The sequence below is a fragment of the Notechis scutatus genome, chromosome 2, assembly GCF_049901735.1.
Source record: "Notechis scutatus isolate UNSWTSFEM ecotype Mainland chromosome 2, rNotScu1.2, whole genome shotgun sequence".
Classification (NCBI taxonomy): Eukaryota; Metazoa; Chordata; class Lepidosauria; order Squamata; family Elapidae; genus Notechis; species Notechis scutatus.
The window spans coordinates 27,998,267-28,016,615 of NC_142010.1; the positions used below are offsets into that span (position 1 = coordinate 27,998,267).

Sequence of the window (18,349 nt, forward strand, 5' to 3'; positions counted from 1 at the left end):
TCCAGTATATTGTTGCCTTTCAAGTTGTAAATAGGAATCCCCAGCTTCTGCACAATCTCACACTTGGCTCCAACATCCATGACAACTATTTGAACACACTTGACACTTCAGATATCTTGCTGGACATGCTCTCAATTGGAGAAGCAAATGTTCCCAACTACAGCTGTGGAAGGAAAGACAACATCTTGGCCCTTCTTGATGCAGCTGACAGGGACATCTCCATCCAGATGTCAACAGTAGTAGGCCCCTACAAGGTCCCACAGGTTTGTGTGCATGTTTCTCTATCTGTTAAAGGGAGTGAAATGATGGTGAGTGAGCAATAGATCCAATCATGTTTACTCTATGGAATTCAAGAGCTGTTTTTTTTTATAAGGAAGATAAATAATACATACATACATACATACATACATACATACATACATACATATGAATAAAAATAATCTTTATGAAAATAATGGTATTTTCCTTATTTTATATAAATTTCCATTTCCCTACAAAGTGCAATGTATTTTCCCAATATCACCTCTTTAAAGTATGCCTATACATTTTCTTGCAATTACACTAAAAGAGAACAAACTTAATATGGTCTCTTTTTAGATATGTTATGATATGTTGTTATTATACTCTAAAGTTGAGTTTTGTTCTCTACATAAAAGATAAGACTCCTAATCTCATCATAATGCTCTCAGTATTAATAAATCAGATAAGTTAAAAAGTTTTGTCATTTGGAAAATTATATCATAGCAGTAGATGACTATTAACACATTTCTTTATCAAGGTTATTTTGGTCTGAGACTGGATCTTGGCTTCCTTATTATCAAAGGGATTCACTTAAAGCAAGGACTGCTAAAACAGAAAAAAATAAAGAAAATCATAGATATCTGTCTTCCGTAGTCTTAGTTAGTAATTTATAAATTTATATAAGGCCAAGGTTAGACTGATTCTTTTACATTAGATTAGATTTAGATTAGATTCAACTTTATTGTCATTGCCATGGATACAGGCAATGAAATGCAGTTAGCATCCAACCAGAAGTGCAAAACAACAGTAAAATATAAATATATGTATGCAAATATGCAAGGCATCTATGAATATGTCAGTGGAAACACAACAAAATGTATGTACACAAGCACACAAGGATAAGTGTGACTGAACATATATGAACATATACAACTGTACAAAATGTTTATGGACACATTGAATATAAGTACAAATGCACAGAGAATTATACAAAATACATCATATATTATCAAGGGAAGCATCAGCATATGTGTGGGGACAAACGAACTGAGGAGTTCAGCAAGGAAACCACTGTGTGGTAAAACCTGTTCCCTAACCTGGTCTTAGATTGCAGGCACCTGAACCTCCTCCCAGATGAAAGAAGAGTAAACAGTTTGTGGGCTGGATGGAAGGGGTCCTTAATGATGCTGTGGGCTTTATGCAGACATCGTTTCCTCTGAATGTCCACAATGGCAGTAAGTAGAATCGCTATAATGCATTGGGTGGTTTTCACCACCCTCTGTATGCCTTTTTTTCTTTTATAGTGCTATTTCCATACCAAACTGAGATACAGTTAGTTAGGATGCTCTCGGCTGTGCAGCGGTAGAAATTAGTCAGAATAGATGAGGAGAGGTGATTCTTCCTCAGTAATCTCAGGAAGAAGAGGCGCTGGTGAGCTTTCTTAATCAGACTAGTGTGTGTGTGACCATTCTTTTTCCTGAAGTCCACAATGAGATCTTTGGTCTTGTTAGTATTAAGTAATAAGTTACTGTCAGCACACCACGTGGCTAGGCACTGCACCTCCTCCTTGTACTCTGAATTATTGTCATCGTTGATGAGTCCGATCGCTGTAGTATCATCTGCAAACTTGATAATGGTGTTACAGTCATACACAGGCCTGCAGTCATAGGTGAAGAGAGAGAACAGGAAGGGGCTCAGCACACAGCCTTGGGATATGCCAGTACTTAGTGTGATAGTAGATGAAGTGGAATTATTCAACTTGACATGTTGTGGTCTATTGGTCAAAAAGTCCAGTATCCAATTACAAAGAGTAGTGTTAATACCAAGGTCACCAAGTTTAATTATCAACCTGGAGGGAATGACATGGAGCTGCAGTTTGGGGCTTCAAATCAATATGAGGGGTGCAATATGCTGACATTGTAAATGGCTTAGAGAGGGCTCTAAAGCAGTGGTTGCCAACCAGTGGGCCGGGGGCCACTGGTGGTCCGCAAGAAAATTTTGGTGGTCCGCAGAGAAATGTCACCCCCAAAGCAATTAATCCAGGTTGCACAAGAACATAAGGCTACATCGCCCACATGGCCCATAGGAATACAAGGCTTGCGTCACTTGCATTGTGAACACAAGGTAGTGAGGGGAGGGGGGAAAGGGCGGAGGGGGGGATTTGCCCCACGCACCTTGTCTGGCCACCGGGTTGCTTTTTTCCACTTCTTTCTTCTTCTGCTTTTGGTTGCACGCAAGGAAAGCAGCAAAAGTCTTTTTTTCTCTCCCCCAAACTCCGCCAGAAATGAGTCTTTGGGACCCTGCAAGGCATCCTGCTTCAAGAGGCTGCACCAGTGCGACAAGTCTCACAAAGACTCATTTCTGGCAGAATTTGGGGGAGAAAAAGAAAGACTTCTGCTGCTTCTGCTGCTTTCCTTGCATGAAACCAAAAGTCTCTCTCTCGCTCCACCCTGAGAATGGAGCTGGAGATGGTATCCTGCAATCCCAAATAAAGAATGATCGATCGGTAGGAAAATGGGGTGGGGAATTTTCCTGCAGACTTTTTTTGGGTCTCTGGTCCACGGGATTTAAAATTATGAGTTTAGTGGTCTCTGAGGTCCAAAAGGTTGGCAACCCCTGCTCTAAAGCACTGTAAAGCAGTATATAAGTCTAAGTGCTATTGCTATATCACTTCTAGAACAAACGCAATCTTGGCATCTGAGAATTATCTTATGAGGACTTCAACTGATGCCCTCAGAGCCTAATTGGGAATTTATGCAGTTGGTTCATTATCTAAAATCAGGGCAAATAATTATTAGTGTAAAATTAAAGCTGAAAAAAAAAAACCTGACAGACCCCCAAATCTGTTTTTGTTAGAACAAATAAAATTTCATTTCATTTAAAGACCTCTTGGCTTGTACAACTGACAAATTATATTAGAACTTTGATTTCTCTGTGTTTTGTACAACTAGAGCTAAAAAGATTGATGCTCAAAGAATTGAGGGTATCTAAGCAGAGAAAGATATAAGCTGTCCTCAGGAAAGCTAACACACTGAAAAAGATGATTAGCTAAATTGTACCTTTGAAAGTATTCCAAAGCACAGATAATTCAACAGTATTACTTTAACAACAATATTTACTTTAACAATATTTGAGCAGCTGGACACAGTTTTTAAATACAGAAGATTAAATCAAGTTCCTTATAATGATCAGACTTGTATTTGTAGAATTCCGGAGATATAGGACATATCAGAACTATTATTTGAATGTCAAAAGTAAAACAAAGAGAGTGATCAGTATCTTGGAATGCCCATTAAATAAATATCCTATTCAGATCCTTATGTTAAAACAATACATTTCCTGTGTGGTCAGAATACAAAAATATTATATTTAATAATTCCATTTATTTGAATAAAATAGTTCAGTTGAAATGAAAATATCTGGATCTTATGACAGTAAATCATAGGGGTGATACAGAAATATGATTTTCATTCTTTAGCATTGTTCTTTTGATTTAAATTGTTTCCTTTATTCTATTTTTATCGAGGGTCTGGTTCTGCTCTTTATAGTCTGTATTTTGATATGGCCAAAAGACTAATCATCAATAAATTACACTAAAATGTCTTTGACAACCAACTTGGATTTATTAAAAGGTACTATTTTGGACTTGATTTGACACCCAACTATAATACAGCATTCCTTATTGGTTTTTCAGATGAGTTTTGCAAGTGGTTCAGCAGATCTTACTGAGAAAAATCAATTCCACTTTTTCCACCGGATGGTGCCCAAAGAAGGAATCCAGTACCCAGGAATTATCCAACTTCTCCTCCATTTCAGATGGACCTTGATTGGTCTCTTTGTTTCAGACACAGAAAATGGAGACAATTTCATGAGGATTTTTGCTCCTGTGCTTGACAGGAATGGAATTTGTGTTGTTGTATCACAACGATTGTCAATGACTATAAATACAGCACCACTCAGGAATGCCCTCTCTAAGTGGAGACAAGTCAATGTCTTTCTTCACTTCAAAGAATATGATTCTTTTGTGGACAGATTCATTTCTTTCCATTTGACACTTGAAAATTTGCCAGGACCCATTGAAGAGAAAGTCTGGATCTTCTCACCTCTTGTGAAATGGGCATTTGAAAGGAACAGTCTTTTCAAATATGTCCATAGTATTTGGAACTTTAGTGTCAAGGATAAAGAAAGATCTAAGGATGATGCCTTTGAATCAGTTTTCTTTGTACCACCTCAGTGGAACTACCACCTCAGTTCCAAGACCAGTCTTTTTACTGTTCTTTTTCAAGGCCGTTCTTTTCTGTCAAGGGTCGAAGAAAATGCACCCAGAAAGCACCACTGGAGACCCAAGAAAAAAGAAACAGCATCCCGATACCAAATGATCACCATGCTTACAGTATCATTAAGACTCTGGCCCATGCCTTGAGTTCTGCGTATTCATCCAGATCCAGGTGGATAAGGAAGGCAAGCGAGGAGAGGTTGGTGGCTTCAAGGCTGCAGCCATGGCAGGTATGGGGTCCAGACAAGGATGCATCAAAGCTAGTTCCTTTGAAGAAGCAATACATATGAGAGGAAGAAGAACCTTCTCAGCTTCCTAGTGCTTACAAAAGACCAATAAGTTAGGCAAATCTAACTGCTGGGGGCATAATATTCCATAGAGAGGATATTATGATATATAAATGATAGTTAGATAGCTAGATAGCTAGATAAATAATTAAATAGATAAATAGTTAAATAGATAAATAGATAGATAGTAAACATGATTTCTTTTTAAAAAAAGAAGCATGTATTTTAATATATTCCTGTATGTACAAGTTTGTGATCGTCATCATAGAATTTTACTTTCAAAAATATCAAGGCAATCCAGAAATCATCTAATCCACTCCCTCCTCTCTGCAGGAATCCTAGGTAAAGGACTAGGACTGATGGCTCACAGACCGTGAATTGCTCTATTACAACTACCATAGTATATTATTATCAGTGAGTAGGAGCCATATATAATACTATCAGAAAAATTACAACATCTACTTAGTATCTTCCATCTATTTGTATTTATATGGGATACCATAATTTCTTCTTTTTTAAAATATTTTTTATTATAGTTTTACAAATTTTAAAAAGAAACACAAATCATGTTTACAATTTTTGCAATTCGTTGTAGCATCGGTTTTTCCCATCTTCCCTTATTCATATCTACAGTATATACACATATAGATTGTTCATATTTACCTTATACATTATCTATTATTCCTGTTGTCTATCCAAGCACACAATTTCTCCCAGACCGCATAGAATTCCTTTTTGTCCTTCTCTTGCAACTCCATAGTAAGCTTATTCATTTCCGCACAATCCATAATTTTTTTAATTAACATATTGTCCATGGGATTATCCACCAGCTTCCAATTTTGAGCATAAGCTATTCTCGCTGCTGTCAGAATCTGCATTTATAAGATATTCAATTTCTTTTTTATATTTGCCTCTAATTATCCCTAATAAAAACATTTCTGGTTTGAGTTCTATTTTTTAATTTGTTATTTCTTGCAGGCAAATTTTAATTTTATTCCAGAATTTTTTGACTTTGGGGCACAACCACCACATATGAAAGAAGGTACCAGTTGTTAGTTTACACTTTCAACATATTGGACTCAAATTGGATATATCTTGGCCAATCTCGATGGTGCTAGATGCCAACAATAAAACATTTTGTAAAGGTTTTCCCTATATGTAGCTGCCATTGTTAGTTTATAATTTCTCTTCCAAAGTCTTTCCCAATCCTCTAATTAAATGTTATATCCAAAAATTTTCATCCATACAATCATTGTCTGTTTTACTACCTCCTCTTCTGTATCAAATTTTAGGAGTTAGTTGTAAATTTTGGATATTCATTTTTCTTCTGGTCTTAATAAAATGTTATCGAGCTGTTGGGGGCTTAATTCTATACCAAATTCTTCCTTAACTTTTTTATATTTTGTTTGCACCTGGAAGTAGGGCCACCAATCTAATCTGATTCTTTCTTCCTTCAATTTTTGATTTGTTTTTAGGTTCCCCTGTTTATCCAATAATTGGTTGTACCTGATCATTTTAGAAATATCCATGGTATTTGGATTGAACATTGCTTCCATAGTTGAAAGCCAACTCAGTATCTTAATATAATGTTTTAATTTAATTTTACGCCAGATCTCTATTAGTGCCTCCCTAACATGTGAGTATGTCTTTTGGTTTCTCTCCAATAGGATTCCATGCTATCCAACTTACAGGTCATGTCCCTCTAACGTTAGTATTCTCCTATTTCTTAAAGATATCCAGTCTCTAATCCAGGTTAATGTTGCTGCCTGTTGATATAACTCCCAATCAGGGAGTCTGAAACCACCTCAGTATCTGTTATCCTGCAATAGTTTTAGTCTAATTCTAGGCTTTTTACCTTTCCATATAAATTTCATTACCAACTTTTTTAGTACCCCATAGAATTTTTTATTTAACTTTACCGGCACAGTCTGGAATATCTTGGTAGCAAGTTCATCTTTATTGCAGCAATCCTTCCTACTAAGGAGAGCTGCAATTTTCCCCATATTTCCAAATCCTTCTTTGTTTGGTTAATTAACTTATCATAATTATCTTCTTTTAAGGATGAACATTTTGCTGATAACCAAATACCCAATATTTAATTTAAGTTAAAATATTTAATTTTATTTGTAATTTGAAGTTACGTTTCTTTTTCTAATTCTTTTTTTTTTTTTTTTTGATGGTCTAAAAGATTTTAACTAACATTTTAGTTTTAGTTTTATTAATTTTAAGACCCACTACTCTACCACATTCCTCTATTTCATTTAGCAATATTTTCCCAACCTCATTCGGATTTTCTACAAAAAAATACCATATTGTCAGCAAATGCTTGCGTTTTATACTCTTCCTTTTTTATCTTAGTGCCTGTAATTTCTTCTTTATTTCTAGTTTGATTTAAAACCTCTATTGCAAGTATAAATATCAGAGGTGAGATCAGACATCCTTGTCTCACTCCTTTAGCTATGTGAAATTTTTCTGTGAAGTCCCCATTGACCATTACACTGGCTTTCTGATTTGAATAAATTTCCTTTATCATTTCTACAAAATTTAGTCCAAATTTCATCTCTGTCATCTGATGCAAAAAGAATTCCCCATTTAAATTGTCAAATGCTTTCTGTGCATCCAGAAAAATCAGTGCTACTGGTTTCTCTGGATGCACTTCATAATATTCCAAAATATTCGTTACTATCCTGGTGTTATTCCTAATTTGTCTTTTTTGGGAGGAAACCATTTTGATCTGGATGTATTACTTCATTCAAAACTTTTTTTCAATCTTTCTGCCATGATAGTCATAAGTATTTTATAGTCAGCATCTAGCAATGAGATTGGTCTGTAATTCTGAATTTGGGAGTGGTCCGTACCTTCTTTCACTATCAGTGATATATATGTTTCTCTCCATGACTTTGGTAGTTTTTTGTTTAATAATGCTTCGTTGTACAATTCTAACAGCAATGGTTGCATTGTTTCTCGCAAGGGCTTCATAGAAATCTCCCGGAATCCCATCTGGACCTGGCGTTTTATTGTTTTTCTGTTCAGTAATTGCTTTTTCTAATTCTATCTGTGTTATTTCCTTATCTAAAAGTTCTTTGTTTTCTTCTGAAATTTTTCCCTTTCAAATATTGTTCTACCTTATCCCTCTCGATTTGATCCCATCTGTATAGATTTTCATAATATTTTTGTACAATATGTTTTTTTTTCCTCTGGGAGATTTGGGGGGATCCCATTTTCATCATATAATTATTGAATTAATTTCTTTTCCCTTTCCTTTTTTAATTTATAAACTAGCCATCTTCCTGGCTTACTTGCTTGTTCAAATAAATTTTGCCTAACCAATTTTTTTTTTTTTGGCATATTCTTCCTGGTTTAACAAATTCAATTTATGTTTAACTAAATCGCTTTCTTTTCTAATTTTATCACTTTGTGGTTTTTCTTGCAGGGTTATTTCCAATCTTTTTAATTTTTCCTGTAGTTCATTTTGTTGTTTCCATTTCTTTTTATTTCTTTAACTACATATGCTATTGTAATCCCTCTTACATAAGCAGGATACCTTAATTTCTTAACCGCTAATTGCTACAATGCAGATATTTTTTACTACTAGATTACATTTATGCATTTCCTTGTATCAAGAAATTGATATTTGAAATTAATATTTTTGAATAGGCTTCAAAATAGCTTTGCCTATGAGTTGGTATAAATCCTTTATTTAAAAAGTCATGATTTGTCATTTTTGTCTGTATGTAGCAGAACAGATGATCAATGGATTGGGCTAATATGTTCATGACTACTCGATTTTATGTAGAACATTGTAAAAAAATTGAATACAATTTTACAAATAGATTTTATCCACTTAATTATCACACCATCCAGTTCTTGACTAACTAAATTCCTACTCAGGAGAAAGTTTTTAATAATTCACTACAATCAAATTATATCTGAAGCATTCCCACAATCTATTAAGGAAGTTTAATAATATGTGGGAATGACATTGGTGACGAAGGAAGTGATGCTGCCCAGGAATGATAAGATAAGAGGTGGGGAGATGATAGCTGCATAAAGGGTAGACAAAGAAACTTGGAAAGGATCCTCCCTTAAGTTTTCAGACTTAAAAATGAGTTGTTGGGAGATAAGCACTTTCAGACTTGTGAGATTCTGTTAATGTAACCTTATGATAAAGTAGAATTAGCTCATGTGGTATACCTGGGAGAATATTAGCCTGACCAATTACTTAATGACAAATCCATGCTTTGTAGCAACCACCTTGTTCTTTTCAAGTAGTTTATGAATAACCTCTCTGTTTGTTTGTTTGTTTGTTTGTAACCTGCTCTAGGATTTTTCTTATAATTGAACATTTTTACCAATTATTTATTTTGTCAATCTACTGCATCTTTTGAAGATATTGATACATTTTAATTCTCCCATCTAGGCATAATTACAAGTTAGACAACTGTAGAAGGAAGTTTCAAATATGAAAGAACCACGTGGGATTAAAAAACAAAGTTTTCTTATTTTAAATTCCTGTATGTTTCTATTTTAGTTCCATCCCTTTCTGTAGAAGAATGAGTTTTGCAATCTTTCTGGCTTTAAAATGTACTTGGATCAAACTGGAGAGGTCAAGGCAGATCTGGACATCATGAGCTGGGTTTTTCTCCCCAATGAGGAACCCATCCATGAGCAACTAGGGAGTTTTGAAAGACAGATACTTACTATCAGGGAAGATGCCCTTTCACGGTTAAAGTTGCTCAACAAGGTGGGGAAAATATTGGAGACTATTCTTTATTTGCCAAAGCCTTTATGGCCTAAGTGGGATAAGTTGAGTCACCAAAGAGGATGAGCTTCACTAAGAGTTGAATGTCGGGTGTACAATCCTTATAGATTTTTTAAAATGGCTTGGGAGACTTCAGTAGCATTGACCAATGTGTCCTTCAGTTCTGGAGAGAGTCTCAGTCCATCCAGGTCATGGTTGTCCCAAAGGTGCTTTTTCAGGAGGCAACAGGACTTTCTTGTTTTTTTCTGATGAAGATGTTTCGCTTCTCATCCAAGAAGCTCCTTAAGCTCTGATGGGACACAGTGGGGAATGGAAGGGTTTATATTCCTTGCAGACAACTGGTAAATCTGCATCCTTTTAGAGGGTTATTGAAGCACTTGGAGGTTTATCTGGTTTTTTTCTTTTGGATGACTTTCTGGAGGACTGAGAATCTCTACAGACCCTTAGCAATAATAATAGCAATAGCACTTAGACTCAGGGGTGGGATTCAACCGGTGTTACGACCAGTTTGGTACTTACATTTTGCCTGAGCTGCATCTCAACTCATTACAATACTAGAAACTTGGTAGTAATTTTTATCAGCATGACAGTCATATAAATTTAGCAAATAAATGTACAAATACACAAAGAAAGTCACTTTTAATGTTGACAGCATTAATTTGCATTGAATTTTTCCTTTGTAATCTAAACTGGGATAATTATATATTAACTGGGATAACTGGGAGGTGATTTTTGACTACTTTCAAAGTGGAGCAGCTTGGCAATGTATGTCAGTCTAGAAATAACTATTCTAAAGCCTACTGGTAAGAAGTTACTTCTTTCATCACAGTTTTGTTCTATTTTAATAAATACAATACAACAATATTTAGTAAATCTTTTAAAATAAGTTTAATTATAAAATTTCAGCAAGTGATATGAGCCAATCCAGTTGGGTGGTATTTTGCACTGAAGCCCAAAGACTATTTGACTTGTCTATCTCAATTTTCTGTGGATGGTGAGTCCTAACATATTTTCTTTGGCATTCCTTGTTTTTTCTGCTTAGTCTCTGCCTCAGTCCAAATGTGTAGAAAATTGTTGTCCTGGATTTGTCAAGCGGGCTCGAGAAGGAGAGCCAGTTTGCTGCTACGACTGCATTCCTTGTCCAGAGGGGACCATCTCCACTCAGGAAGGTGGGTGACACTGGAAACCTTGTAGAAATGAACTAATCCAAAGCACTTTGATGACAACGCATGTTAAAAGATGAGTTGAAGCTTAACTGTTCTCGCATCTATTATCAAAATGCCCAATTTTTTTTAACTATGGCGAAATTATCAAAAAGATCTTGAGAGCAGGGCTGGGAAGAGATGAGAAATTGTGGCAGAATGGGCAAGCTTTACCTCAGCCAGAGAAAACATTTCTTCTGCTTTTTTTTATTTTTATGGATCCTTCTATATTTACTTTCCTAGGAACATTAGGGGACTTTGAAATTTGAGGAACTGTCTCAAGTTGATCTCTTGAAAATATTTTTGCAATGCATTTCATGTGAGTCTTTTCTTAAGGATTACTAGGAAGGTATCACTGGTCCATAGTAAAGTGGAGTGGACACATATGGGTGCACCTCATTACACCCCTATTAATACAGGTCCAAGTAGCCATTCCAGATTATTAGCAGGACTAGTGTCAGGATTCCGGCAATTGCCCTAATTGAATCATGAGCCTCGAGCCAAGCTTCAAAAGAAACCAAAAGATTTATTAGGAGCAACATGTCCAGCATTAACCTGTATGAAGCCAACTCTGGCATCCGTAATTTACAGTCTGTTTCTCCCCTCCTCCCAGGATGTGTCATAAATCACATTCTCCAATTAAGGATTTTGCAGGCAGAAGGTCCAGTAGCTTATCTACAATTGTTCTCTGTCAGCCAACTAGATTTTATGAGACAGACATCCTCTGAGTTCAGCATATTAAAAAGCTTCATGTGGCAATATTCAGGATGTCTGCCTAGAAAGATTAACTAACTTATTAATTACTTTATTTTTTTTTTGGTAAAAGTTTTATTGATTTTAACAACAAATAAAAACACATAAAACATAAAACATAACATAAGAACATCATCATTCTTCATAAATTTACAGACAGTGTATCGGTTGGTTTACCACTCCTTTTTGTGCATCCATTTCATAGTCATCATAATAATTATGTTACATAATAACTCATATTATCAATCAACAATTATATATCCTAATATCATTATTAAACAATCATTTGACTATAATTTTACTAATTCATACTTAAGCGAGATAACTATAATTTAGTTAATTTATTTTATAACAGATCGTAAAATCATACCAAATCTATCTTAATAAAATATTCTAAAAATGTTATCAAAACCAAAAAAAAAAGTATATTCATTATTTCCTAGGTTTCTAAATATTCTATTATTATATTGTATTATCTAACCATTGATAAAAAAGATCCCAAACTTCATAAAATTGTTTCTCTTCTTGTTCTCTAATTTCAAATGTCAATCTACTCATTTCAGCACATTCCAGTATTTTCTTAATAATTTCTTCCTCTAATAGTATTTTCTCACTCTTCCAATTTTTAGCAAATACAATCCTAGCCGCTGTTAACACATTTACAATCAAATACTTTAAGTTTTTATTAAATGTATCAGGTAAGATTCCCAATAGAAAAATCTCTGGTTTCAATTCTATATGTTCTTTTGTCATTTCTTCCAACCATATGCGAATTCTAGTCCAGTATTTCCTGGCCTCCTCACAAGTCCACCACTTATGGTAATATGAGCCAGGGATCTGATGACATTTCCAGCACTTTTCAGATTTGTTCTTGAACATTCTTGCTATTCTTGTCGGGGGAAAATGCCACCTGTAAAACATCTTATACAAATTTTCTTTATATGCTACTGACATTGTCATTTTATAATTTTGAGACCACAATTTTTTGCCATTTCTCTAAATCAATCCCATATCCAAAGTTCTTCCCCCAAACAATCATTGTTTCTTTGACTTGTTCTTCCTCTAATTTAATTTCCAACAAATAACTATATAGTTTTTTAATCACTTTTTCATCAGAACCTGTCAAAATCCTATCTAAATCAGTCAATTTATCATAAAATCCTTCTGTTTTAGAATCTTTAAGATACCTTGAGTGTATTTGCGCATATGAAAATGAATTCATCTTTATATCTTGTTCTTCTAACTTTTGCATCGTTTTAAGTTCACCCTTTTCATCCAGTATTTCCCCATATCTAACTGTTTGTTCCTCCTTATAAATTATGGGATAAGAAAAAGCTTCGATAGTTGATAACCAAACTGGTATTTTCAAATAACATTGTTTCTTAATTTTCTCCCAATTCAACCATAACGATTCCCGTATATAGTGCCTTCTGAAATAACCCTGTGATTTAGTTCCCTTATACCATAAAAAAGCATACCAACCCAATAATAAGTCATGTCCTTCCAATGCCAGTAATCTAGACTTTCTTAACGTTATCCATTCTTTAGCCCACATTAAGTTTGCAGCTTGATAATACAACTCCCAATTAGGAAGGCCAAATCCTCCTCTAGTTCTAGCATCCTGTAAAAGTTTTAGTTTTATTCTCGCTTTCTTACCTTGCCATATATACTTCAACACAATTTTATTTAATTCATCAAAGTAATCTTTGCCAAGCCTAATTGGTATTGTTTGAAACAAATATAAAATTCTGGGTAAAATATTCATTTTAATTGTTGAAATTCTACCTATCAAAGATAATTGTAGGTTTTCCCATTTTTTCAAGTCAGATGCTATCTGCTGTTTAAGTTTAATATAGTTATTCTCTTTCAGTGTAGTACATCTTGACATCAAAAATATCCCCAAGTATTTAACTTTATTCGTAACTTGAATTTTCAATAGGTCTGCCAACTCTTCTCTTTGCCTTAATAACGTATTTTTTGTCAGAATCTTTGTTTTGTCTTTGTTTATTTTCAAGCCAGCCATCTCACCATACGTCTCTATCTTTTCCAGTAATTTTAAAGCTGTCTCTAGAGGGTCTTCCAGAATAAAGACCAAGTCGTCCGCAAGGCTTGCAATTTAAATTCCTCCTTTTTAACTTTCATTCCTTTTATATTTGTATCCTCTCTAATATTTCTATTTAACACTTCCAAAGTCAATACAAATAACAAAGGGGATAATGGACATCCTTGTCTTGTGCCTTTTTTTAATATTGATAGGGTCTGTAAATTCTCCGTCTATCATCACTTTTGCTGTTTGCTTGTAATATATGGCTTCTATTGCTTGAATAAATTTTCTAGCAAAGCCCATCTGTTCCAATAATAATAACATAAATCTCCAATTCACGTTATCAAATGCCTTTTGGGCATCTAAGAATATCAAAGCCATTTGTTTTTCAGGGTGTGCCTCATAGTATTCCAAAGTGTCCAAAATTACTCTCATGTTGTCTTTAATTTGTCTCTTTGGTAGAAATCCATTCTGATCAGGATGGATAAAATTATTTAGGTATTTTTTAAGCCTTTCTGCCAAAATTGAAGCAAATATTTTATAATCTGCATTCAGTAAAGAAATAGGTCTATAGTTCTTAATTTGTGATGGGTCAGCCCCTTCTTTTGGGATAAGCGTAATATAAGCTTCTGACCATGTTTTAGGTATTTTCTTATTTATCATAGCTTCAATCATAATTTCTAACAATGAAATACTCAACGATTCTTGTAATGTTTTATAAAATTCTGCCGGGAAACCATCTGGTCCTGGTGCTTTCCCGTTATTCTGCCTATTGAGTGCTTCAGTTAATTCCATCATTGTTATAGGATTTTCTAACATTTTCCCAGTTTCATCAGGTATCTTAGGTAGGTTGGCATTTTGTAAATACTGTTTGATTTTCCCCTCATCAAAATCCTCCTGCTTATATAATTGTGCATAAAAGTCTTGAATAATTCTCTTTTTCTCCTTATTACCATGACAAACTTGACCTTGTTCGTCCATTAACTGTAGTATTCTCCTTGATTATTTCTCTTTTCTCAGTTTGTATGCTAACCATCTACCTGGCCTGTTTGCATCCTCAAAGTAGTTCTGTTTAGCGCTTCTGATTTTTTGCGCCAATTCTTCTTTCTCTGTTTGATCCATTTTATGTTTGATTATGTCCATTTTAAATTTAATATCTTTTTTTCTGTGGCGTTCTCTGTAATTCTTTTTCCAATTTTTTATAATCATCTTCTAAAGTTTTAATCATTTGCCTCTTCCTAATATTCTTTTTCTTTGTATAATCCATTATCAATCCTCTTGCATATGCCTTCATTGTGTCCCAAACATTCTGTATTGAAGTATCTTCTTTTCTGTTTTCATTAAAGAAGAAGGCCAGTTCTTTTTCCATCCATTGTGTAAAGTCTTTTGCCTCTTCCTAATATTCTTTTTCTTTGTATAATCCATTATCAATCCTCTTGCATATGCCTTCATTGTGTCCCAAACATTCTGTATTGAAGTATCTTCTTTTCTGTTTTCATTAAAGAAGAAGGCCAGTTCTTTTTCCATCCATTGTGTAAAGTCTTTTTCCTTTAAAATAGTATTATTTAATGTCCATCTAGATCTTCTTTTTTGTCCTTTCCATTTAATTGTCATTGGGTTATGGTCTGCCCATGTACTTGTTTCAATATTTATTTCTTGAATATTAGATAATAATTCTGTTGACGTCCAAATCATATCTATTCTGGACCATGATGAATGTCTATTCGAATAGAAAGTATATTGTTGAGTTTTAGTATTTCTTTCCCTCCATATATCTTTTAAATTGAGTTCCTCTATCATTTCAAAAAAGGATTTAGGGAGGGTCTTCCTATTTTGTCGTGTTATTTTTGCTGTATAGTCCAATTCATTGTCTACAATTCCATTAAAATCTCCCATTATAAATATATTAGCATAGTCCAATTCAATTATTTTCATATGTAATTTTTTATAAAATCTTTTTTGTTTATCATTCGGAGCATAGATTGCAACCAGAAGTATTTTTGTATTGTTATCCACTATTTCAACCATTAATACTCTTCCGTCTTCATCAGTATAAATCAGTTTTGCTGGAATGGTTTCTTTAATGTACAAAACCACTCCTCTTTTCTTACAGTGGGTCAGAGAAGTAAAAATTTTCCCTATTTTTGGTCGACACCCTAGAAGAAGAAGAAACCTGTAAGATTTTTGACAGAACTTGATAAGATGGACTTAGTGGCGATTTTTTAGGAGATGTCAAAATGAGGCTTGGCTTTTTACTTTTTTTTTTTTTCTAGTGAACTTCTATTGTGATTAGTAATTGTAACCAGACTGGTTTTTACTTTTATAATTACCTATTTTTTTTTCCTTTTTGACTGTTTATATTTTTAATAGAGGCTCCCTTTAGCAATTTTTTCTTTTTTTAAATATATACATATATATGCACATATTTTCTTTTTCTATTGGGCTTTTTTTTGGGGGAAGAAGGGGGAGTGGAGTAGAGAAACTTTGTAACTCTGTAACACTGCCAACTAGAGGCTTGAAAATACTTTACTTGAAGTTGAGAGAACTGTGAGAAACTCTTTCCCAAGGACACTGAGTTGATAAGATAGAGGGAGGAACTCTGGAGAATGTTTTCACAGGTGTCTCTTTGGGATTTCTACAATCAACTGAATATTTGAAGCTTGGCTTTGAAACTTGTGGAGAAGCCATAACAAGAGCCTTGGACGTTTAAATAAAATGCAGTGTGCTCCTTGCTTTACTTGTTGTTAGCTTTTATCCCTCCTCCTCAACCCTATAGTATTTCGTAATATTTGTACACTTTTGCTTATTACTATTATTATTATTTTTCATTTATTTTTTTTCTAAAGGGAAAGCCTCAGAATATTTTTTCCTTTTTCCTTTTCTTTTTCCTTTTGGGGGGGGACTTTTGCTTTTTTTACCTTTATATGTATATATTCTTTTTTTATGGCTATGTTTTATTTTCTTGAGATCTCGCAATTGGATTAAGGTGTGAAGAACCTGAAGAATTTTTCTTTTTTTTTCCTTTTATTATTATTATTATTATTTTTTATTATTGGGTTTTATTCTCCTTCTGACTATCGCAACTGAGGATTAAGGTCTAGAAGAACCTGAAGAAATCTTTCTTTTTTCCTTGAAACCTTTTTTTGGGGGGGGCTTTTTATTTTTTACTGGTTTTTCTTTTTCACATTTTTCCTTTCCCTAATTGGATTACAATTGCCACTCTGCCAACTGGATTAAAAGAGTGGGAAGATTCTGAGTTATTCAAATGAGTAAGAAAATTCTACCTTCTGGTACCTCAATTTCTGCTCCTGCCTCCCCATCAACTGGAGGACGACTTTCAATAATGGCGAAGCAAGATAAAGGACAAATGGATCTAACGACGGTTATACAAGGAATTCAAGAACTTAAAATGAGTATTGAACAAAGGACGGGGAGTATTGAACAAAAAATTGAAAACATCCAACAAATGATGGTGAAATATGATGAGAGACTGCAAAAAATGGAAGAGAAAGACAATCAAAGAGATGAGAAACTGCAAAAAATGGAAGAGAAAGACAATCAAAGAGATGAGAAAATTGGAAATATTGATGACAGAGTGACAACGCTTGAACAAAACAAGAATGAGATGTTGAAGTGGGAGATGGACAGATCAGAATATTACCTCAGATTTCAAAATATAGAGGAAGAAAAAGGACAAGATCTTGCTGCAGTAATGATAGAAATCTTGGCTGAAGCTCTGGAAATAACAGAGGAAAAGATGATGGATGGAATAGATGAGATATACCGAGTTTTTACAAGATATGCGTCGAGGAATAAACTACCAAGAGAAGTTCATGTCAGATTTACCAAAAAATCTATTAAAACACAGATATTACAAGCGGCAAGAGAGAAGGCATTGAAATATGGAGATAAAGAGATTGTGGTTTTAAAACAAGTACCTAGAAAAGTTAGAGAGATGAGAAGAGAATATCGATTCCTGACTAAAATATTATTGGAAAAGGAGGTGAATTACAGATGGTTGATTCCAGAAGGATTAATGGTTACATGGAAAGAACAGAGATACAGAATTGGCTCAATTGACGAAGCAGAATCGTTTTATAATGAATTCTTTAAAAGAAGAGAAATAGAGATAGAAAAAGAGATTACTCTAACTGAATTTCAAGAGGACCAAATAGAGATGGGAAAAGAAGAAGGTGCAGTATGTGGACAAGTGGAGACTAAAGAACAACGTGAAGTAAGATCAACGAGAGCTGTTAGACCTAAATATAAATTATAACTATGGAGGAAAAAAATTGATTTCTTTGAATATAAATGGACTGAATTCAGCTACTAAAAGAAGGAAAACCTTTCATAAAATAGAGAAATTAAAATTTGACATAATTTGCTTACAAGAAGTACACATTAAAAAACAACATCAACAATTATTGGTGCGACCAAAAATAGGGAAAATTTTTACTTATTAATTACTTTAATAATCTAGGTTGCTGTGAAGTTTCTGCACATTACATGGGAAAATTTTCACCCCATATTTCATAGATCTTAGCTATGTGTTTTTTAAGAAAATGATATTCATTGGTCCCTGTATCAGGTGTTTTCCCAAGAAATATTTCTTGAAAGGTGAAAGTGAAGAATCTTATCGAAATATTGTTTTTGGTTTTATCAGATATGGAAAAATGCATCAAATGTCCAGATGATAAATATCCAAATGAGAACCGAGTCCAATGTATCCCCAAAAGAATAACCTTCTTGTCTTATGAAGAACATCTGGGGTTTATCCTGGTCTCT

At 34.1% G+C, this 18,349-nt stretch overlaps 1 pseudogene; it reads left to right on the top strand.

The window, feature by feature from the left end:
- The first annotated feature begins 125 nt into the window (after positions 1-125).
- LOC148131975 (vomeronasal type-2 receptor 26-like) overlaps positions 126-18,349 on the top strand; it is a 234,877-nt pseudogene continuing 216,653 nt past the window's right edge.